This window comes from Odocoileus virginianus, chromosome 22 (assembly GCF_023699985.2).
Source record: "Odocoileus virginianus isolate 20LAN1187 ecotype Illinois chromosome 22, Ovbor_1.2, whole genome shotgun sequence".
Taxonomy (NCBI): domain Eukaryota; kingdom Metazoa; phylum Chordata; class Mammalia; order Artiodactyla; family Cervidae; genus Odocoileus; species Odocoileus virginianus.
Window position 1 is genome coordinate 49,352,177 of NC_069695.1, and position 24,148 is coordinate 49,376,324.

The following is a 24,148-nucleotide window of genomic DNA, read 5'->3' on the forward strand; positions in this document are numbered from 1 at the left end:
ACGCCTGCTCCAAGCAGAATATGTGACCAACCCTTTGGTTCCCACAGTGTCCCTCATGGTTTCTTGTTGCCTTTGGGGAAGCTGTCAGACTGACCTTGGACTTAACGAGGATTCTTAGAAGAGCTCACCTGTGACCTGGCAAGTACTTTCTACTGATCTGGATAGGATCCCCCACCTTAATCACTGGAACCTTTACCTTTTTGGGGCCTCCCTTCAGCATCTCTTTTGAAGCACTTTTCCCCCTTACAATCTTTAAACACCTCCTGAATTGGTGGGAAGTGCCTGGCCCTGCCCCTTTCCCTTCTCTTAGTGGGAAGATGGGCAGGCCTCAGACATGGCCTCGGAGGACCCAGGGGCACACCCTTGGGTGTCACCTGACACCCTCCCCTGTAGCACCTTGTAGAGGAGTGGCCAGGCAGGGGTTGGGGTGCCATTGACCTGGGCTACAGCCAGCCTGGGCTGGGCAGTGCCCTGGGAGGAAAACTCAGCAGTGCTGACTGGATTCCTAATCATCTCAGGCTCCTTTTAAGGGCCCTCTTTTTAGGGAGCAGAAGCAAGCATCTTCTTAAGCCTGTCTTGTTAGGTAACCGTCACTCTTTAGAGAAAACTCGGGTAGTTTTCTTCAGTGTGATCAGTTTCCAAGAAGCTGTTTTTTTACTAGTGTTTTCTTTTATTTGGCTCATGGAAGTAATCGTGTGATCTTATTTCAGAGTTACAACATACAATACTCCAAGTCCCTGGCGGCTCAGGTGGTAAAGACTCCGCCTGCGATGCGGGAGACCCAGGTTTGATCCCTGGGTCGGGAAGATCCCCTGGAGAAGGAAATGGCAGCCCACTCCCGTGTTCTTGCCTGGGAAATCCCATGGACAGAGGAGCCTGGTGGGCTACAGTCCATGGGATCGCAGAGTCTGGCACAACTGAGCAACTAATAGAGTACTCCAGAAACAAGGAAACTGTGAGGATCATTTCTGAGTTTGTGGCAGTTACTGTTATTATTCGCTCATAAATATGCAGTCATGCAAAATGGGTCATGCACGCACACAAGATACACACAAATATGTTGAAGTATGAAGTCAGGTATTCAACAAATATGTTGAAGTATGAGGCCTCCCTGGTGGATCAGCTGGTAAAGAATCTGCCCACAAGGCGGGAGACCTAGGTTTAATCCCTGGGTTGGGAAGATTCCCTGGAGAAGGGAATGTCTACCCACTCCAGTATCCTTGACTGCAGAATCCCATGGACAGAGGAGCCTGGCGGGCTGTAATCCATGGAGTTGCAAAGAGCTGGACACAGCTGAGCAACTAACACAACACACATGAGGTCAGATTTCCCATGTTATTTATAATCTGGTATAACTAATGGATGTGTATGCATCTATTTTAATACTTAAAAAGGGCAGGTAGGTAAATGACCTAGAGGTAAAAAGATCACCTTTTGCGGTTTTCTGCTTGTTGCATCTTTTATGGGAAATGAAGATTGTCTATTTCAGTTCTCCGTCCTCATTCCTAACCTTTTCCATTTGTGGACGTGGCACATCTGTGGTGTCCGGGTACTTGCATAAAACTATGAAAGTCATTTTGCAAGAGAGACATTTATAATATTAATGTGTCATGCTAAGGGGAAACTTTCTTGTATGACTAGCCTGATTGAAAGAGTTATCCAAAAAAAAAAGAGTTATCCAGGTAGTAAAAGAGAAACAACAGTGGGACGTGTTCTAAAGTGTACTGAGAGTGAAATTGTCATTAGTGTTTTTATGGTTAATTTATTATGCTGCATAACATGTTGCTTTGTCTGTTAAGTAGGGAAGATGTTTGGACTAAGGGCACATTTCCCTTTAAACCACCGTCGTTGGGGTCGTCTTTGATGATTCATGCAGACTTTACATTTACTTTGTTGTGACGTTTGTGTTGGGTGACTGTTGGCCTTGTTGATGTTTGAAGAATAGACGAATAGTCGGAGATAGATAAGTCATTGAAGATTTCCACACTCCCTTTGCATACAGACGACATTTTGGAGGTGTTAAGTCTTTGGGGGGAAGTGTACATTACTAGCTTGTGACCTTGAACACACTATATATCCTCTTGGAGTTTTATTCCTCATTTGGGGCTAAGATGGGGGTAATAATCCATCTGACAGAGTTACTGTGGGTGCGCAGATGTTTTGTGTGAAGTGAAATCCAAGCTGTTTACCATTGTCACAAGTGAGACTTCTGCCCGACTTCTCGGTTCGTCTTGTAGAGCCTCTCTCTGCCTTCGCGCGGTCGTGGTCCAGCCCTTCTCTCCCTCGGCAATCCGGGCTGCATCTCGGTCCTCACCTTGCCCAGGGCTGCTCTTCACTGGCTCCTCCTGAGGTTGGTTCATCCTCGGATTGTATCGCCAGGGTCACCGTCTCAGGGAAGCCCTCCCTGGCTCTGCTTCCTCACAGCTCCTTTAGGAATCCCACTTATCAGTGCGTGTGTTTCTGATCTCACGTTCCTTACTGAGTTCCTTGTGGAGGGCCTGGGCTGTGGGCTTTCTCCTTTGTCCGCCTCACACTTCTGCTTCCTGTCCTCTGTGGGGACGCGGGTGCAGAAAGCTCTTGTGGTTTCCACGTGGTGTCCACACAACCAGTAAAGGCAGCGGTGTGCTGCCTGGATCGTGGACGCCTGTTGGTTTTTTTGTTTCTCTTCTTCACCCCTGGCTGCGCTGATCTGCTCAGCTGAATAAATCATAGCACTAATGAGGCCTGAGTTCCTGAAACTCCATGGCCCACGTAGCCGCACGTGGGGAGAGTCACCCCTCCCTGTCGGGCCGAGGTGTTTGTCTGAATTCACTCACGCACCCGGCTGGGTGGTTTGTCTCGTCTGGAATCACAGTTGCCTAGAGTGCGAGGGGAAGACCCGCCCCAGGGCACGTTCCCCTTGAAGTTGCCTTACAGAACTTGGTGGGGTGAGACTTAAGCTGTCTGGAACCTCTGGCACCCTCAGGATGCAGCAGGAAGGAAAAACTCATTTGGAATTAGACCAGCCAGAGACCTAGGTGACTCTAAGCATACCTGGTGAAGGTGCGCTCTCATAGGGCTGCAGGTTGAGGCCTGAATTTCAGCCCTTGGATTTTATGGGGCAATGATTTTTAAAATAAAACAAAAATCTTATTTATCTTCTTGTACAATGATAATAATGTGTCTTCTTCCACATTGGTGTAAAAATTAAGTGAGATAATGTATGTAAGGGGCTTCCGTGGTGGCTCAGATGGTGAGCCAGCTGGTGGACACCAGCAATGCAGGAGACCTGGGTTTGATCCCTGGGTCAGGCAGGCCCCCTGGAGGAGGGCATGGCAGCCCGCTCCAGTACTCTTGCCTGGAGAATCCCATGGACGGAGGAGCCTGGTGGGCTCAGTCCATGGGATCAGAGAGTCGGACGCGACTGAGCCACTGAGCATGCGCAACAGTAATAATTAGTTTAAGCTATACCATGACGGGTGGCTTCCCTGCTGGCTCAGATGGTAAAGCGTCTGCCTGCAAGGTGGGAGACCCAGGTTCGATCCCTGGATCGGGAAGATCCCCTGGAGAAGGAAATGTCATCCCACTCCAGTACTCTTGCCTGGAAAATTCCGTGGACGGAAGAGCCTCGTAGGCTACAGGCCATGGGGTCGCAAAGAGTTGGACATGACTGAGCGACTCCACTTCACTTATACCATGATTAGTTAAAAGAAGTATTCTGATTAACCTGTAGTATCTGCATAAGACTTGGTTTTTCTTGCTGAGGAAGCCTTCTGTGGGGAAAAGGGTGTGAAACCAAGAAGATGAGAAGAATGGATATAAAAGAGGAAGGAGAATGGGAGTCTACAGAAGTACTGCTGGTGCAGCTACTAGAGTTTGAGGATTACACATGGCTACAGTGGGGCTTCCCTAGGTGCTCAGGTGGTGAAGAATCCTTCTGCAATGCAGGAGACCTGGGTTTGATCCCTTTGTTGGGAAGATCCCATGGAAACAGGAATGGCAACCACTCCAGTATTCTTTCCTGGAGAATTCCATGGACAGAGGCTACAGTCCATGGGGTCTGCAAAGAGTCAGACAGGACTGAGCGACTGACACTTTGACAGTGTGAGCAGCAGTGGGCTAACTGGCCCTGGGTCATCGTGGTCGGTTGGTGGGAAATCTTGAGTGGAACATACTGCACATGGCTACCTGCAAGGTCCCTGGCGCTTGTTCTCCTATTATGTGTTTTAATGTTGTGTTATCACTCTTAACAGCCATCCCACTGAAATTTTTTCTTAAAATTATTAAAAGGACATCACACTTGGAGACTATGTTTGGGGAGCGGTGGCTATTCCATTGTCCTGGGGAGCCGACTCTCGCGTAGTAGAGAACGAGGAACACAGAGGACGAGACCACAGCTCTGCAGGCCTGGGAGCCGAAGCCGTCCGGCGTCAGAACCCTGCCGGCGTCACCATGCCGTCCTGAAGCCTGCCACCAGGTGAGTCTGGCCATGTGAAGAGACGTCTGTCTGTCTGGAGCGGTTTAGTGGCAGCTCACGCTTGTGTGTAAAGTGTCTCTCCCAAGAAGGCAGTGGAATATAGAGCTGCTCTTAGACAACAGTTCTTGCAAAGACAGTTTAATGTTCCTCTTTCGAACTGTTTGGAAAAGATGTATGCAGCAGGTGCTGCAGATCGTCGCTTGGTGCTGCCTGCTGTTGTCCTTAGTGTGATGGGTGGTATTCTGGCCACATCAGTAACACGCTGGGTGGTGGGAGCAGCAGGGTTAATGAATACTCTTTTTAAAAAAGGAAGATGGATTTTTACTGGTAGACTTGTCACTTCATGTGACTTCCCTTTTGTTTTGATGTTTATAATAATAATGAAAGTGTCTGTTATTATACCCGAGTTTTGGTTTTAAAGAAGGTATTGTCCCTCTGATTAAAGTCATTTCTGTCTATTGACATTGCTTTTAACATAAAAATATACGTATATATATTTAGGGAATAACATTACTACCAAGTATCGCTGACTGTCAGAGTGTATAAACGTATACCAAACAAAGAATTATATTAGGATTTTAGTGCTTTTGTTCATTTGAAGAATTACTGCCTTTCTCGAATTAGAGGGCACCTTCTGATAACTTTATCCTCATGCAGACAATGAAGAGGCAGGTAAGAGTGCTTATGTAACGTGCCTGAGTCGCGTACCATGTCGCTGGCAGATTTCAGAATGCAGCTCCCCTGGCCATCGATGAAGGATGTATTACTTCTGGTAGCCAGGGAACGTGGAGTGTGTCTTCAAGGAGGATGTCACAGTTGAGCTGACTCTGGGGCGGCATTCGGCAGGGCTGTAGGTGCAAGGACAGTATCGAAGACAGGCTGAGCAATGGGAGCCGTCAACCTAGAGGCTGCTTTCTCCTCTCTCTAGGTGACGTGCCCTGTTTTCTGTTTCTTGGTTTACTTCCTTGATTTGATGGAGCTCATCCTCCTCGTAACTTCCTAGAAAGGTGATGGAGTGTGAGATCTTACATGTCAGAAACTGTCTGTGTTCTAAGTATTTGATTTGTTGTCTGGCTGTGTTCAGGCTTCCCAGGTCGCTCAGACAGTAAAGAATCTGCCTGCAGTGCAGGAGACCAGGGTCTCTGGGTCGGGAGGACCCCCGGGACGAGGGCACAGCAACCCACTCCAGTGTTCTTGCCTGGAGAAGTGCAGGGTTGCTGTGTTAGTCGGCACAGGGTAGGTTTTGCGGCAATGGCAGATGAAAGTCTGAAACCTCCGTGTGTAAGTGGTGCTTCTCGCTCGCTGTCACCAAGTCCACTGCCGGGGGCTCCCCTGGCGCCTTCCTGCAGTCCCCCGTCGTGTTGCCTGGTGGCTCCGGGTTGCCCCAGCAGGTGCAGAAGAGAGCTGATGAGCTGGCACGAGCTGTCTCGCCCAGAAGTGACTGTGTCCTCGCAGCTGGAAGTCGGTTGGCCGGAAGCCGTCACGGGGCCCTGCGGGTGCGGTGCGGGGGGGTGTGCTCAGGCAGAGCTGTTGACGTGCACGTGGGCCGCACGGGGAGCGGGCTTCCTCCTGAAATGGAAGGCTGACTTCCAGCTTTCAGTGTTACCGCTGTGTCAGCTGCCATCTCTTTCCCAGTTATTTGTGCGTGACTTTTTTTTCTCTTTCTGGAACTTTATAATATCTTTTCTATTTTTACCTAGATTTTAAAGTCTCCCCATGATGTGCCTGATTATTATTTTTTTTCTTGGGTGTGTGTACTGAGCATTCATTCCATGGAGTTTTTCAGTGTGGAAACTTCATTCTTCAGTTTGGAGAAAAGTTTAAAATTTTCTTTTATAATTTTTTCCCCTCTTCATTTGCTTTCCTTTCCTGATTAAAACTTCTTTGTTGGGTGTTGGGTCTCCTAGACTGATGTATTAATTTTTTTTTTTTTTTTTTTTAGCTTTTTCTCAAATATTTAAGTCGGTTCATTTTGGGAGTTTTTTGGGGGGGAGGATTATCTCAGTTTTTCTTCTATTGAATTTTAATTTTGGCTGTAAGAGTTTTTGTTTTCTAACTGTTTTCTACTCCCACTTTTTAAGGACTAGCATCTGACTCTTGTTTCAGATTTGTGATATTTTTTCTTAGGTTTGTTTTTGTTGCCTGCCCTTGTAGCAGGCTTAAATTTCAGCTTTCTCTCATCTGTCTGAGCTGGTTAACACTGTTGTCATCTGCTGTTATTTGCATTCCAGTTTTCATTGTCTTCGTGGTTTTTTTTTTTTTTTAATTTTTTAATGTTTTGGCTCAGTGGCTGGTGGGATTGAACCGAGGCCCCCTGTAGTGGAAGCGCCCGGTCCTAACCACTGGATTGCCAGGAAATTCCACATTCCTTGTGGGTTTTTTTGTGGTGATAAAAAAGTGTATGTTTCATCAGAAGCTTGTCCAAAGTGTTTGTTTTGCCAGCATCAGTGAATAATAAAGTCTTTTACTTTGGGGGAAACCCGAGTCTGATTTTTCTTTAAATAAAGATTTTCATTGTGTTTTCAGTTAGTGCTGTCATGAAGCCACACCCATGCCACTGAACTTTGTGGAACTTAATTTACGAAATACCTCCTGATCAGCAGTGGGCAACGTGAATTATTTTCACTTGGATCATTTTAAAAGTATTAAAGGTGCCCTGTTTGGCAGCCTTGAATTAGTGATTACTTTTGACAATTAAGTTACCATTTTACATTGTGTATGACCTTTTCCATTTTGTAAGATATTTATATTTGCTAAATAGGGCTGTATCATTCATTTGAATAATTATTGCTCTATGGGATCCTTTATTGCTAATTATCAATGAATGAAGTTTACATTCCTCTTCATATACATTTAATAAATCTTACGTGGATTACTTTTTGTATCTCAAATGTGCTCTTATTTGTGTATACTTACATAAAATGAGGAAAAGATTGTTTTAGCTAAAAACTCTTATTCTCTAATGCAAATCAAATGAAAAACTTAAATGTGCAAAAGCATTTGAGCACATAATTGACAAATTGCCTTTTAAATTGGAGCTTTGTGTTAAGATCGAAAGGCTGAAAACAGTCAAAGCAGTTGCTTTACTTTTCAGTTATTTTTATGTGCATGTTGCCACTAGGAGTTAAAAATTTTTGCTTTAGTAGTTCAGTATATTTCAGAGACCTTGTGTATAAACAAATCTTGAATGAAAAGTAATGAAGGAACTTCATCATTACGCTGTTTAGGACAGCACCCCTGCCCCTGAATGAAAGTAAATAACAGACAGATACTTGGGCCTTGCTTAATTGTCAGCAGTTGGTCAGGAATTCTCAAAGGATCTTACCTAGTTGGTAGTTTAACCAATAGTTTAATACTTTCTTATCGGCAGTGAAAGTGGTGAGATTATTTGGGAATTTGCTGTTTTTTAGCTAAAACATTGGTAAGTGCCTGGAAAGGTGTAAAAATGTATACATTCAGAAGATGCGCAGCCTCCTGTAAAGAATCTGCCTTCTAGTGCAGGGCACAGGCTCGACCCTGGTTTGGGAAGACCCCACATGCTGTGGAGCAGGTCAGCCCACGCGTGCCAGCTCCTCAGCTTGTGCTCTCGGGCAAGAGACACCGCCGCAGCGAGAGGCCCACCTGCCGCAGTGAGAGAGGGGACCCCGTCCTCAGTGGGAGGGGAGGCCCACCCACCGCAGCTAGAGAGGGGACCCCGTCCTCAGCGGGAAGGGAGGCCCACCCACCGCAGCTAGAGAGGTGCCCCCGTCCTCAGCGGGAAGGGAGGCCCACCCACCGCAGCTCGAGAGGGGACCCGGTCCTCAGCAGGAGGGGAGGCCCGCGCAGCAACAGAGACCCCACACAGTAAACAGTGTAACACTAGATAGTATAGCATTAATTTGAAAATAAATGATAAAAATAAAAATTTAAACCTTAGCATGTATACATAGAGATAGTAATGAACTGGTAATAGGTGTCCTACTTCTCAATGGGTAACTGGTGGTGCAGTGATAAATAATCTGCCTGCCGATGCAGGAGATGTGGGTTTGATCCCTGGGTTCTGAAGATCCCCTGAAATAGGAAATGGCAAGCCACTCCAGTATTCTTGCCTGGAAAATGCCATGGACAGAGAAGCTTGGCAGCTACAGCCCATGGGGTTGCGAAGAGTTGGACACGACTGAGCAACTGCGCACACACACACTTTTCAAATCCAACGTGTTAAAATCTCAGTTAAGAAATCGAGGAGTGAGTTTATTTCAGTAATCAAATCTTATAAGCTAGCTCCATTGACGGTTTAAATGAATTTATGAATTTTTCTGTATTCAATTTAATAGGAATGTGTTGGACACAGTAATAGGAAAATGTATTTAGAAGTGCTCACATAAAAGTTCTCTACAGGTTAAATTTCTAAGTCTCTGCACATTTTTGTTCTCATTGAATCAGATAATTTTAGAGCTTCATGTGTTTTAGAGATTAGTGTCTTCATTTTATATGGGAGATTTGAGACTCTGAGAAGCACTGTGTCACACAGAAAACTGAGTGCCACGGTATAGTTTTGTATCTAGCCCACAAGTGGGAGTTGGAACTTGAAAATTTATTAGAGCTTTTGTTGTATTCATAAACATCATTCTTAATTTTAAATTATATGGCAACTTTAAGTCCATTCTTCTTAACTTGATTATCGGATATGACTCTGCGACTTAAGTCAACACAGTGTGTGCGTCCTCAGTTGTGTCTGACTCTGCAACTCCATGGACCATAGCCCACCAGGCTCCTCTGTTCACGGGATTCTCCAGGCAAGAATACTGGAGTGCATTGCCATTTCCTTCTCCAGGGGATCTTCCTGACCCAGGGATTGAACCCCCGTCTCCTGTATTAGCAGGCGATTCTTCCACTGAGCCACCTGGGAAACCCACTTATCTACCTTTATAGCCATGCAAATATTCATATGACTTCTTAAAGCTTATTGTGCAAAGATCAGAGACTCTAAAAGAAGTCAAAGCGATTCTATTATGTTTACTGCATTTCACTTACTTAGTGAAGAGTCAGAGATTTTATGCTACTTGCCGGCTACCAAGTTAGCCAAAAACAGTTTCATTGCTGCTGCCAGAAGACATGAGACTCCTGGGTCAGAGATAAAGGCCTTTCTTACTCAGGATAGTAACAGGCATCTGTTGCCAGTGCCTTGTGGAGGGAAGATATGGGGCCGGGGGGAGATGGAGCAGGAAACCAGTGAGGAGGCTTGCAGCAGTGATGGCCGGTGTGGTGAGTGGACCAAGTGAGCGGGCTCTGCGTATATTTTGACCATAGGGATTGAGATTGGATGTGGAGTGAAAGAGGAGAGCCCTGGATGGTGCTGAAGGTTTTGATCTGAACAGCTGGAAGAACGTGGGAAAGAGTGCAGCTTGAGCAGGTTTAGGGCTGGGATGGGGAAAAAAAATCCAGATTTTCATTTTGAACGTGCTTGAGTCTCAGGTATCCGTAAGACAGCGCAGCGGCAGAGTCCAGAGAAGAGAGGACCTGGCCAGAACTGGACTGAACAGAGGGGCGGTTCGGGAGCGGGCTGCACATCTGTGATCTCGTGAGCGAGGATGACGGACGTGAGTGCAGACGGACGAGAAACGACCCGAGTCAGTGCGGCTGGTCCGCGAGCGCAGGCCTGAGAGCGGGCGCTGGGTTTGCAGCAGAGCCGGCGTTGGTGACCTTGGCAAGAGCGGTCCCTGTAACCGCTGGGGAGAAGGTCTCGGGTGGGAGTTTCAGAAAAATGGGGGCAAGGGGGTCCTCACGTATACGCGTGGTAAGGTGCAGGGGGATTAAAGAGAGAAGCATAGACGGTGGGGCAGGCTGGTGTGTGTCTTTGCGGAGTGGCATCCTGAGGAGTGACCCAGCGAGGGGCCGCTTGGCAGAAGGAGTCGCGCGCACCAGCGGAGCGGCCTGTGGAAAGGCCCCGGGACTTAGGGTAACAGGGCGGGCCTGGGGTGACGCGGGCCGCAGCCTCGCCTTTGCTTCTGAAGGTCTCTGGGAAGTGGGAAGCCGGGCCCTCAGCTGAGATCCAAGGGTGGGGAGGTGTCAGAGGTCTGCGGGAAGAGAGACGTGAGACGTGCTCGGCGAGGAAGGGGAGAGCTGAGTGGCCCAGGGGCTGGAGCCTGACTTCCAGGCGCCTTCAGGCCGCCCTGCGGCTCACGGAGACGGCTGCAGACTGAGCCCAGCCGGACGGCCGGGTTCTCCAGCCACGTTCCCCGGGGAGGCTGCAGGCAGAGCCGGTGTCCCCAGGGTTGTGGTCCCGCCAGGACAGTTTTTCAGAGTGAGAATGGGGGAAGGGAATTGAGGAATGTTCTATGGAATGACGGTGATTAACCGTGGATTACAAGCCATTGAAGAGCTGGTGGGCCTGTTACTCTTAACGTTTAAACTCCGAATGTTTCAGTCCAGACTACTTATACACTGAATAAAATGTAATGTCAGATTGGCAAAAAGTTATTTTAAGTGGGCAAGGAGGAGGCTTTCTAGGTTCTTAACACAGCAAAAATAATAACTGTTTTTACCTGTTGACGTGCATTATTATTTGGTGATCATGCTGTGCCTGAGAACCGAGGAAAGGCTTTGCACTCTGCTCTGACTTGATGGATTTACTCAGCCATCCCCTTCTAAACAGTGCCTTACCAGCAAACAAGCCTACAGACCTTGTTCTGGAAAAAACACTCCATGTTTTTTGTAGAATATTTTGAAAATAAGGTATTGGAAATAATACTTACAAAGTCTTCTGTGATCCAGTTGACAGTTACGCTGTATTTCTTTCTGGTCTGATTTTCCTCCCCATTCTTTCTACATAATCAAGGCCACACTTTACATAAGATTTCATTTCCTGTGTTTTTGCACGTTACAAATGAACAATATGAACTTTTCCCCCATGTTATTTATAACTCTATAAATATCAATTTTAGTGGTTCCCTAAAGTTCCATTGTGTGATGTGCAAGAATTTTGTTTACAGGTCTCATAATGTTGGAAATCAGAATGTTTCTGATTTTTTAAATTTGAATTTATTTTATCTTTTCACCATGTTATAAACACAGGGGATGTTATTATGCTTTGTTTTTATACTCAAGATTTATAAAAATAGCATTATTGGGTCAAAGAGTATGTTTTTAAGAGTTGCATATAGCTTAGGTGATGTTTTACAACTATATTAAGGTGTTTTCAACTAATGAATATCACTGTTTAGAAAAATCTTTGCTGATTTGATTTGTGAAAAATCACTACTATTTTAATTTGTGTTTCTTTGGATTCTTAGAGGGTCAATATTCTCTGAATATGTCAAGCTAATTGGTTACCCCTGTGCAAAAATGCAAATTAATCCCTTACTCACACATGAGTCAGTACTAACCAAGTATTAACCAAGGACTTACCTGTGAGAACTTACCTATGAGAAACAAACCCTGTAATACTTTTCTAGAGAAAATAACAGGAGATAGCAAGATTTCTGTGTTGAAAGTGTTTCTTAAGACAATAGAAGCAGCCGACAATAAAAGAAAACTTACAGATTCGGCTGAAATACATTGAGAAACTTCAGTTCCTCAGGACACCACAAGAAGAGGAAGAAGTCAAGACACAAGTACTATACAGTGTAGAAAAAAGAAAGTAGGTGATCTGTATAACTGACGGGGTGATTCCTAGGGGTCTGAAATGCACCTGCGTTGTCTTAAGCCTTTGTGGTGTGCACATCTAGCTATGCATTTTAATAATTCTCCCTATAATAAGGAAAAAAGGAAGAGTGGTTAAAAGCCAGCCCATTTTACATTGCCACCAGCAGTGTAGAAGGGTTCCACTTTCTCTCCCTCCTTGCTGGCCCTAGGTCTTGCCCTTCTTGGAGTGGGTAGTGGTCCCTCATTGCGGTTTTCATTTACATTTTCCTCACCACCAGTAGTGTCAAGCACCTGTTCATGTCCTTACTAGCCATTTGTATGTCTTTGGTAAAAGGTCTTATTTAAATCTTTTGCCCATTTAAAAACAGGTTGTCTTATCATTCAGTTTTAAGAGTTCTTTATATATTTGTTGTGGGTCCAATTCCTTTATCAGATACATGGTAACCAAATATTTCCTCCCAATCTGTAGCTTGTCTTTTTTCTTAATAATGCATTTTGGAGCATGTACGTTTTTAATTTTCATGAAGTCCCAGTGCTTAGTGGTTTTTATGAATCAGTTCTCAGTTGTATTCTGTTAGTTTATCTTTAAATGGTTGCTGTCAACAGTTTGGCCCAGCTTTATAGTTTTTACAGAGGAAAAAAACTTTATGGTTTTTGCAGAGTTTTTCTCTGCTTTTTGTAGAGAAGATCTATCAGCCTCCCTTTCTATCGTGCCAGAAGTGGATCCCTCTTGGTGCATGCTTTTAAATTCTCATGTTCAGATGAGGAAACTGAGGCGTGGGCCCAGGGTCATTAGACAGTGGTGACTGCAGAGTCTTGCTCAGAACCGCGAGGCTTTGTCCTCCCAGCTCCATATGGTGTTAACGCAGTTAGATGAAACGGCACGTCGTCGGAAACTGCCGACGGTCAGCTCTCGTGTCTGTTGCTTGGCAAATTCCTTGGCAACTTCAGGCCAACTACTAAACATTCTAAGGTTTAGTTTATGCTTTTATAAAACAGAAATAAAGCTGGAACCTTGAAAATAGAGTTCTTGTGAAGATTCAGGAAGATTCGTGTGCATTTTTTTGTGCATGGCAATCCCCCTGGGGTTGGTGGTTGCGGTGGCGTTGGAAGTAGTCTAGCAGCAGAAGTGATCGCAGTGGGTGACAAGAAGCCTCTGCCTCCTGGTGTGAGCGAGGTCTCTCCTCTCAAGGATGAGAGCATCATTTGGGCTGTAAATATGTGTCTTTTACAACCCTTCTGCAAATGTTTGCTTACTTACCTTCTGCACTAGGATCGAAGGCCCTGGAGGGTCAGGACTTTATCTTTCATCCCTGGTTTGCAGCTCTCGCCTCACACTGGTGGAGGAAGTACAGTGTTTTATCAGTGTCAAGACACGTGTGTGAGCTGGAGTGATAAATACTGCAGGAGAGGGAGGCAAAGAGGTGAGCGCGCTTAAGGGAACTTACAGAAACCGTAGTGAGCGGTGAGGACGCCTTGTCCGGGCTGAGCTCAGGTCCTGGGGTTGTCAGGCGCCAGGGCTTTCCTGGGTCAGGTGTTCACAGGAGCGGAGCCCTGGGGGAAGTCTTAGTGGGGAAGTGGAAGACTGAGACAGTGAGGTACCCGGGGTGAGACCAGGCCAGGCCCAGGGTTGAGGGCAGGTGCATCAGGAGTTTGGAAACTGGGAGGACTGGAAGCAATTCAAGAGGATCCACAGAGATGGGCGACTCGGGAAAGCTGTTGAGACCTTCAACCCTGAGGGCATCAGGGTCCTGCTTTTGTGACCCCAGGTGGCGAAAACACACAGACACACACTTGTTTCCCTAGCCTGCAGGGAGGAGGCAGTGGTGGTGCCTCTGTGTAAAGTAAAACCTGCTCCGTGGTCACGGGAAGGTCCTCTGTGATAAAGGTGCGTCTCCTTGCAGCTGTGGCTTCCTGATCCCGTGTCCTCCGCCTGGACGTGCGGTCACTGATACCCGGAGACTTTTACTGTATATATTTAGCCATATAAATACAAACATGGGATCATATTTGCCTTTTCTTTTGTAACTTGCCTTTTTCCAGTGTCTCTTGGACCCCTTTCTTTATGTATACAATACTCCATCATATTGATGGACTATAACTTACTAAACTAGTTCACTACCTTTTGATGTGTATTTTCACTTTTGCTCCCTGATATCCAGATCAGTTCCACGTTTTTACCAGAATGCATTATGCAGCAAAAGTCTCACACAGTTTAGATTAAGCAGATCATCCTGCAGAATCAGGGTGTGATTGCAGGCGAGTGCTGTGATCTCTGCCTCAGCTTCCCCACTCGTACAGAGCAGGCGTTACTCTTGTTCCTGCTACCTTTAGCCGCGAGCACCTGTGTAGCTTAATCTGTGGGCGGCATTTTTAAGGACATCATGTTTATGAGCACATTGAAATCTCACCGCTAACTTGGGTGATGGACCTCTGAGATGACACAGCTGATGAAATTGGAGCTGGGATGCAGGGGACCCGGAGCAGTCTGGCTCCAGGTGAGTGTGTCCCGCTGTGTCAGACTTGATACTCCTTGTGCCTAGAACCAAACTCACTGTGTTATGAGGATTAAATGAGACACAGTATATTCCAAGGCCTGGCACATAGTAGGCCAATATGTGGCCTTATTTGCTAATAGTAGGTCATTACTAGGTAAATGATGAAGTAATATTAGTTTCTGTTTTTTTTTTAATTCTCTGCAGCACATCATTTTCCATATGTCCCCGTTTTTGGCATGTATATATATATCTAAAAGACAAATTCCTAATAGCATAATTACTTCGCTCAAGCATATGTGAATTCTAAAATTTCGATAAATATTTTCAAGTGATCCTCCACAAGTTGTACCAGTTTACACTTGAGCAGTTAGTTAACTGTCAGGGCTAGTTCCCCATACCCTTGCCAGCATTGTTATTGACTTAGTTTTTTCAAACTCACCGGTGAAGGATATTATCTTGTTTTGTTTTGAATTTTCTTGTTAGTGAATTTTTAAAGTTAACATATAGTTTCAGTCAGTCCAACTCTGCGACCCCACGGACTGCAGCACGCCAGGCTTCCCTGTCCATCACCAACTCCCAGAGCTTACTCAAACCATGTCCATCAAGTTGGTGATGCCATTCAACATCTCATCCTTGGTCATCCTCTTCTCCTCCTGCCCTCAGTCTTTCCCAGCATCAGGGTCTTTTTCCAATGAGTCAGTTCTTTGTATCAGGTAACCAAAGTATTGGAGCTTCAGCATCTGTCCTTCCAATGCACATTCAGGACTGATTTCTTTTAGGACTGACTGGGTTTTCTCCTTGCAGTCCAAGGGACTCTCAAGTGTCTTCTCCAGCACCACAGTTCAAAAGCATCATTTCTTCGGCACTTAGCTTTCTTCATAGTCTAACTCTTACATCCATATGTGACTACTGAAAAAACCATAGCTTTGACTAGATGGACCTTTGTTGGCAAAGTAATGTCTTTGCTTTTTAATATGCTGTCTAGGTTGGTGATAGCTTTTCTTTCAAGGAGCCAAGTGTCTTTTAATTTCATGGCTGCAGTCACCATCTGCAGTGATTTTGGAGCCGAAGAAAATAAAGTCTCTTACTGTTTTCCCATCTATGTGCCATGAAGTGATAGGACTGGATGCCATGATCTTCATTTTTTGAATGTTGAGTTTTAAGCCAGCTTTTTCACCCTCCTCTTTAATTTTCATTAAGAGGCTCTTTAGTTGTTTTTTGCTTTCTGCCATAAGGGTGGTGTCATCTGCATATCTGAGGTTATTGATATTTCTCCCAGCAGTCTTGATTTCAGCTTGTGCTTCATCCAGCCCAGTATTTCACATGATGTACTCTGCATTATAAGTTAAATAAGCAGGGTGACAAGATGCAGCCTTGACATACTCCTTTTCCGATTTGGAACCAGTCTGTTGTTCCATGTCCAGTTCTAACTGTTGCTTCTTGACCTGCATACAGATTTCTCAGGAGGCAGGTAAGGTGGTCTGGTATTCCCATCTCTTTAATAGTTTAAATACAGTGAAACTCACCCTGTATAGTGTACAATCTGTTGAGTTTATACAAATGCACTCAGTCATGTAGCTACCACCACAATCTCAGTGTATCAGTAGAGTTCCTATCATGCCCAGATTCCTTTAATTTCTTGGTGGTGGATGAGTTGAGGATCTTCTAGGGTGTTAACTGGCCACTTGAATTTGTCTCCTTCTCTTGATGGCTTAGATTTCATATATTTCATATTTTTCATAGATTTCATATATTTTCATAAATTACATATTTTTCATAGATTTCATAGATTTAATATATTTCATATTTTTCATAGATCCCATAGATTTCATGTATTTTCATAGATTTCATATTTTTCATAGATTTCATGTATTTTCATAGATTTCATAGATTTAATATATTTCATATATTTTCATAAATTTCATATTTTTCATAGATTTCATAGATTTAATATATTTCATATTTTTCATAGATCCCATAGATTTCATGTATTTTCATAGATTTCATATATTTCATATTTTTCATAGATCTCATAGATTTCATATTTTTCATAGATTTCATATTTTTCATAGATTTCATGTATTTTCATAGATTTCATAGATTTAATATATTTCATATATTTTCATAGATTTCATATTTTTCATAGATTTCATAGATTTAATATATTTCATATTTTTCATAGATTCATAGATTTCATGTATTTTCATAGATTTCATATTTTTCATAGATTTCATGTATTTTCATAGATTTAATATATTTCATATTTTTCATATATTTTCATAAATTTCATATTTTTCATAGATTTCATATATTTCATATTTTTCATAGATTTCATGCATTTTCATAGATTTAATATATTTCATATTTTTCATAGATCCCATAGATTTCATGTATTTTCATAGATTTCATGTATTTTCATAGATTTCATAGATTTAATATATTTCATATATTTTCATAAATTTCATATTTTCCATAGATTTCATAGATTTAATATATTTCATATTTTTCATAGATCCCATAGATTTCATGTATTTTCATAGATTTCATATTTTTCATAGATTTTCATATGATTTTCATAGATTTCATATTTTTCATAGATTTCATGTATTTTCATAGATTTCATAAATTTAATATATTTCATATATTTTCATAAATTTCATATTTTTCATAGATTTCATATATTTCATATTTTTCATAGATTTCATATATTTTCATAGATTTCATATATTTCATAGATTTCATATATTTCATAGATTTCATGTATTTTCATAGATTTCATATTTTTCATAGATTTCATGTATTTTCATAGATTTCATAGATTTAATATATTTCATATATTTTCATAAATTTCATATTTTCCATAGATTTCATAGATTTAATATATTTCATATTTTTCATAGATCCCATAGATTTCATGTATTTTCATAGATTTAATATATTTCATATTTTTCATAGATCTCATAGATTTCATATTTTTCATAGATTTCATGTATTTTCATAGATTTCATGTATTTTCATAGATTTAATATATTTCATATATTTTCATAAATTTCATATTTTTCATAGATTTCATAGATTTAATATATTTCATATTTTTCATAGATTTCATAGATTTCATGCATTTTCATAGATTTCATATATTTCATATTTTTCATAGATCTCATAGATTTCATATTTTTCATAGATTTCATAGATTTCATATATTTTCATAGATTTCATATATTTCATATTTTTCATAGATCTCATAGATTTCATATTTTTCATAGATTTCATAGATTTAATATATTTCATATTTTTCATAGATTTCATGTATTTTCATAGATTTCATAGATTTCATATATTTCATATATTTCATATATTTTCATAGATTTCATATATTTCATATTTTTCATAGATTTCATAGATTTAATATATTTCATATTTTTCATAGATTTCATATATTTCATATATTTCATATTTTTCATAGATTTCATATTTTTCATAGATTTCATAGATTTCATATTTTTCATAGATTTCATGTATTTTCATATATTTCATATTTTTCATAGATTTCATATTTTTCATAGATTACATAGATTTCATATTTTTCATAGATTTCATGTATTTTCATAGATTTAAAATATTTCATATGTTTCATAGATCTGGCAGTGGGTGGTGACCCTGTGCAGCTCATCCTTTTCATTTGTCCTGCAGTGTCTTCCTTAGTTCTCTTTTCATCATTTGTATGTCTGAGCTCAACATCATCTTGTCAGGTTTCTTGCAAAAACATCACTGATGTTTTCAAGGGGTCTTGAAACTAGTATTTTGACAGGATTGAACTGTTTTATTGAAGAACATAATGTGTCTTTAGGTCTTTTATGCTCCCTTCTGAGGAGTTTGAGAATTTTTTTTCATAAAGTTTGGGACATTTAAAAAATTAATTTCATCATTTTTTTCCCTATGGGTGTACATGTGTTCCCCATCCTGACCCTCCATCTTTTAAAAACCATTATGAGTAGAATCTAGTCTTTTATTATATTTTATCAGCTTTTTTAAAAATATAGAATTACTAGTGATTTTTATGTATACATTTTGTAAGTAGTTACTTGACTGAATTTTCTTCCCCCTCCAATAGTTTTTCAGCTGCATCTGTTGTGTTTTCAAGTATTCATTCAGTCATGTCATTTGTAAATAATGACAACTTGTTTCCTCCTTTCCAATATTTATGCTTCTTACTCTTGACAGATTAACTGTCTACTCAGTTAAAATAATGCTAATTAATAGTATTGATAATTGGCCTCCTTGTTGCCGCCTGTCGGCATTTATTCATTATGGCTCATAATTTTGTTACAGTTATTGTGTTAAATGTCCATCTGTTTCTATTTTGCAAAGACTACTTTTGAGGGGAATCAAGAATTAATGTTATTTTTTTCAGATCTTTCTTGTTATTTCCAGCTGTGATCATAATATTTCTTCTTGATCTATGGTAAATTATATTAGTAGATTGACAAATACACAGTCATACCAGCAAACCTGGGATGTATCTTATCTAATTTGAGTTGTTTCCCCCTACCACTGTCAATGTGTGCTAATATTTAAGAGTTCTGTTTTGGTATTCATAAGTTAGATTGGTGTTTTGGGTTTTTTTTTTTTTTTTTTTTTAAATTTGTTGTCTTAGTCCAGTTGTGGTATCAATGTTCTTTTGACTTCTAAAATAAATCTGGGAGCCAGTTTTTCCCTGCCTGCCCTGAAGTAGTTTAGTGAGTACTGGACGTAGTTTAGTATGGGAATAGTGGACATGTGTCTTCAGTGATTTGTCATTTTTTCTCCTCAGGGGAAGAGAAAGCCGTGGTAGTTCCTGGGTAACTTTCTCAGGTTCTTTGACAGCTGTCAGCCTGTTTTAGGTTCCTGCCTCCTCTGATAGGATTTTGGTGTAGAAATATATATGAGCCATAAAATTGTCCATTTCATCTGAGTTTCAGCTTAATTTTCATAGCATCTCAATATTTTGATTTCTTATAGATTTATTGTTAAACTGCTCTTTCCATTTCCAATTTTGTATAAATCCATTTCCCCCTTTTTTCTGATTCTCACAGCCAGTTGTCGTTAGCATATGCCTTTTTTCATTCTTTTCTGTTAGAGGATCTTTTCTGAAAATAGTTAGTATTGATATTTACTAGTTCATTGAAAAACTGCATGAAAGTATGTACTGTTGTACTTTTAAACATTTTATTTTAAATTAAAAGAAGTAAATATGCACTGTTTGTTTCCAAGTGTAGGACCAGTGTCTTTCTTTAAATATTCAGTGACTAAACCTGGTTTGAATTATGTCATCTCTGGCTTTACATAATGCGTCATCTATGATTTCCAGTTTGGCACTTAACTTTTAAGTAAAATTAGAAGTTAATCACATTTGCAAAGCAGTCTTCATAAAAAGGCCTAGATTTTTTTTTTCTTTTTTTTTTAAGGTACTGTTTTCATAGTTCTTTAGAGTGCTTTTGCTTACATCTAATTCCACAGAAAAAAATTTTAGCTGTCTGCATTTATTTAGTGATTACAAATCAGTTAACTTTTTTTTAATAGAAAGAACTTAAAAAAAAAAAGAAAATGAATCTTAAGTTTAGCAAAGTTTGCATGAATGTCAGCAGTTCCCAGGAACTCTTTCAGGTATAGGGTCCAACTAGTGACCAAGTGATAGTGCTCCCGACCTAAAGTAGTAAACAAGCAGATATAATTCAGCTGATAAAAAATTATAACATATGACTGGAGTTTTAAAAACCAGCTCTGAAAGTCATTCTCTTCTTACAGTTGGGTGTGCCCCCTTCATATTTACTGTCGCAGCAAGCACTGGGCCATAAATTCCACGGCATCTCATTTACATTGGCCATTACCCTTCTTTTCTTTTTTATTGGTCTGTTCCTTTCTCTCATTTCTGTTTTTCCCTTCATGGAAAGGCTTTAGTATCTGTTTTTTATTTTCCCTTTTTTTAGGTAAAGGTGATGACAGGTAGTGAGCTGACAGATTCAGGAGCAGGGAGTGGGATCCACGGCGCTGACCTGGAAGGGCATGAGCCATAGTGTGCTTGAAGACCGGCTGGACGTTGACCTGCAGAGAGATATTTACAGTGGTGAACCAGCCTCTTGTCTTGTTGACTTTTTATGTGGATGCTTTGCCTACATTAAAAGTCTTTCTCTTTTAAACTGTCTTCACAGATAGTTTTCACTTATCAATCCTCAAAATACGGTCTGTGGATCCCCTTTCATCATAATGCTGAAACATTATTTGCCTTTTCCACCGTTTTTGCCATTTCTGCTGAAGGTGCAAAAGTGCCGTGAATAAAAATGATGGTGCCTGTTCACAAACAAGGCTGGGCACCGACTGTGATTGTATTAAACTTTCATGATGGCCATATGTTCTTCACCTCCAAGCACTGTGGTAGGAAAAAGATTCCTGTTACATTTAAGAATGTCATTGAGGTCCTATAAACATTATTATTTTTTATCAAATTTTGACCCTGAGTACACATCTTTTAAAAATCCTTACAATGAAATGGAAGTGTGTAGGAAGCACTTTTACCACATACTAGAGAAGGTGTCCACAGTAAAGCCTTGTGTGAGCAACTGACCTAACTAGCTGCTTTTTCATGATGCACTACTTTTACCTAAAAGAACAATTGACAGCATATACTTAATCATCTTGAGTGTTCAGTAGATGGTTTCTCATAAATGGTCAAAGTGTACAGCCTTTCACTTCACTGACAGTGTTGTTGCCCATGTTAAATTCAAGCTTTCAAGCAAAAATCAACTGCAAAACTTCTTCTACCTACCACTCTTGGCTTCACAGCTTCGCAATACTTAAAAACTTTGCTTATGAGATCAGTGGTGATAGTAAATGTAATTTTTCCATATTATATGATGAAATAACTAATACATGATGTTAAAAACTCAGGCATGTATAAAAGATTCATTCAAAGTGTAACCTAGACCGATAGATTTAAATGTAATAGAGTAAAAAAAAAAAGTGATATGGTTGTAGATTTCTCAGCAATACTGACTTTTAAGAAACTATTCCTTGACTTTGCTCTGTTATCACAAGAAGACCACCCACAGTTACACGGAAGGTTATTAAAGTATCCTGCCTTTCCAGTTCTTCTTCTGTCAGAGGTTGGGTTTTCTTCTTCCACTTTAAGACAACATATTGTAACACATTCCATACAAACACAGTTGTCTTAATAAATCAGACAGGAAAAGATTTACACTCATGTATAACAGTGCCCCTTCTCTCTGAATTTTAACTTGGGAAAACGTATCTATTTTTCTTAAAAAGTGGTTTATGTTAACGTGTAATGAGTACATTGTCATTTTAAATGAATTAATATTTTTAAATCTCAGTTTTAATTTCTAATAGGAATTGAATGTAATAGGGTTAAAAAAAAAGCTTTCAGATTTCCCAGAGCAGCTGACTTTAGAAATGATTTCTATATAACCTACATAGACAGAGCTTTTTGTAATCTTCAGTGATTTTTAAGAGGACAAAGAGGTCCCGAGACCCGAAAGTTTGGGAACCACTGACTTCAGCACTAGTGTGACCAACAGGGCGACTGTTAGAGGAGAAAGTGTGTGTTTCGGCATTAGCAGCTGGCTTTACCGTCTGGATCTGCTGTATTTCCTAGAGGCAAGTTATCTAATCTATTGGGGCAAATTTTATCTCTCTGAGACTTAGTTTCCTTACTTGTAAAATTGACAGTAATAAAGCTGTTTTGTTTGTTGAAGGTTAAGTAGTTGTTTTGATGTTATCTTTTAAAGTTTTTTCATTAGGTGTTACAATGCCAAGCATGACTACCACCCATCATTTCTTAAAAAAGAGATTGTGAAATTATTTGAAGATGTTATCTTCTGCCTGGGTGCCATATTCACGTCTAAAACTTCCCCTTGAACCTTTATGCACATGTTCAAGTATTGGGTTGGCCAAAAAGTTTGTTCAGGTTTTCTTGTGAGCACTTATGGAAAAACCCGAGTGAACTTTTTGGCCAAGCCAATACATGTGTAAACTTAAAATTTTACAATTAGAAAAGCAGTGAAACTAATTCAGAACATTTACTTAGGCATGATGAGACAGATGGTAGTCCTATAAAAAGATGGCATATATTTTTGGAAGTGCAAACAGAAAAACAGATACTCTTAAAAATTCCAGAGTAATCTTTGCCTAGGAAAGGAAAGGAAGAGATAAAAGACCATATGGCCTGATAGAACTTTTGTAGTTTCTCATGTTTGGGATTGAATTTTGTTTATTGAGTGTTATTATTAAGTTGCATATGGATTTATAGTTGAAAAAAGGAATTATCATCAAGTGGATAGTTACCAAGTAGTTTTAGTGTAGTTACCAGTCCTGTTTTCTGTGAGATGGATGCAACAGTGGGAAGCAGGGACATTTGACCCACAGACCTAGTAGTTAGTTAGTTAGTATTGTCACTCAGTTGTACCTAACTCTCTGCGACCCCATGGACCGCAGCGCACCAGGCTCTTCTGTCCATGGGATTTTCCAAGCAAGGATACTGGAGTGGGTTGCCATTTCCTTCTCCAGGGGAACTTCCCGACCCAGGGATCGGACCCGGGTCTCCTGCATTGCAGGCAGATTCTTTACCATCTGAGCTCCGAGGGAAGCCAGACCTAGGAAGGGTGAGTTAAAACGACACTTGCACATCTGAGTCAGAGAGTGATTGTGCTGTTGAGGCAATTGCATGCATCAGCATTGAGTCGTCTGTCACTGTGGACCTTTCCTTGGAGTGTCTCACTCATTTTACTTTGCTGTTCATTCAACAGATGTCTGTGGCGTGCCTTCTTTGGGCCAGATCAATGATGGGTGCTGGGATAACATGCTGAGAAAAAAATGAACACTAGTCTCTGCTTTTGAGTCAATTATAGCCTTCTGGAGTCATAGGTATTAATCACGTAATCATACAGATAGATGTAAGCATACATCCCAGATGGAAATTCGAAGCTGGAGAGGTGTGCAGTGTCCTCAGATCCCCTAATTGGAGGATTTCACCTAATCAGGAAGAGCAGTTTATGTTCCCTGAGGAGTTGACAGGTGAGCTGAAGTTCAAAGGAATTAGTCAGAGAGGAGAAGGAATACAGAAGCAGTTCAGGTCCAAGGAGCAGTATGTTAAAAAGTTCTGTGTTGAATGAGAATGTGATGAATATGAGTGGAGCAGAAATCACCAAGGACAGCCACACCGTGTAGAACTTTATTGACCGTGTTAAGGAGCTGTGTAACCTTTCCCTATGATGATGAATTACCTCTTGAGGTGAGGTGTGAGGGAAGTGGAGGTGGGCGGGGTGTCCGATCACCGCAACTCCTGGGCCCCTTCCACGGTCCTGGATGCCTGGGACACGTCAGTGAGTGGAAGAGGAGGGGAGCGACGGAGAGCCTGTTACCCAGGACAACCGAAGTGTCTTTCTGTAAGAGGGTTTGTGGTGCAGCCTGAATGGCATGACCAGGGCCGGTCTCATCGAAAAGGTGACCGTTGGGAAGACTTGACCGAAGCTGGGGTGGGGGGTTGTATAATGTTGCAGCCAGCACCCAGGCCCTC

At 41.3% G+C, this 24,148-nt stretch overlaps 1 protein-coding gene across 1 annotated transcript in view; it reads left to right on the forward strand.

Annotated features, from left to right (window-relative positions):
• The window catches only part of SOCS6 (suppressor of cytokine signaling 6), a 33,811-nt gene that overhangs the window by 1,503 nt on the left and 8,160 nt on the right, over positions 1–24,148 (forward strand). Inside the window, 1 exon segment of the mRNA XM_070452955.1 lies at positions 4,270–4,456. The gene's annotated coding sequence lies outside the window, so the exon portion shown is untranslated.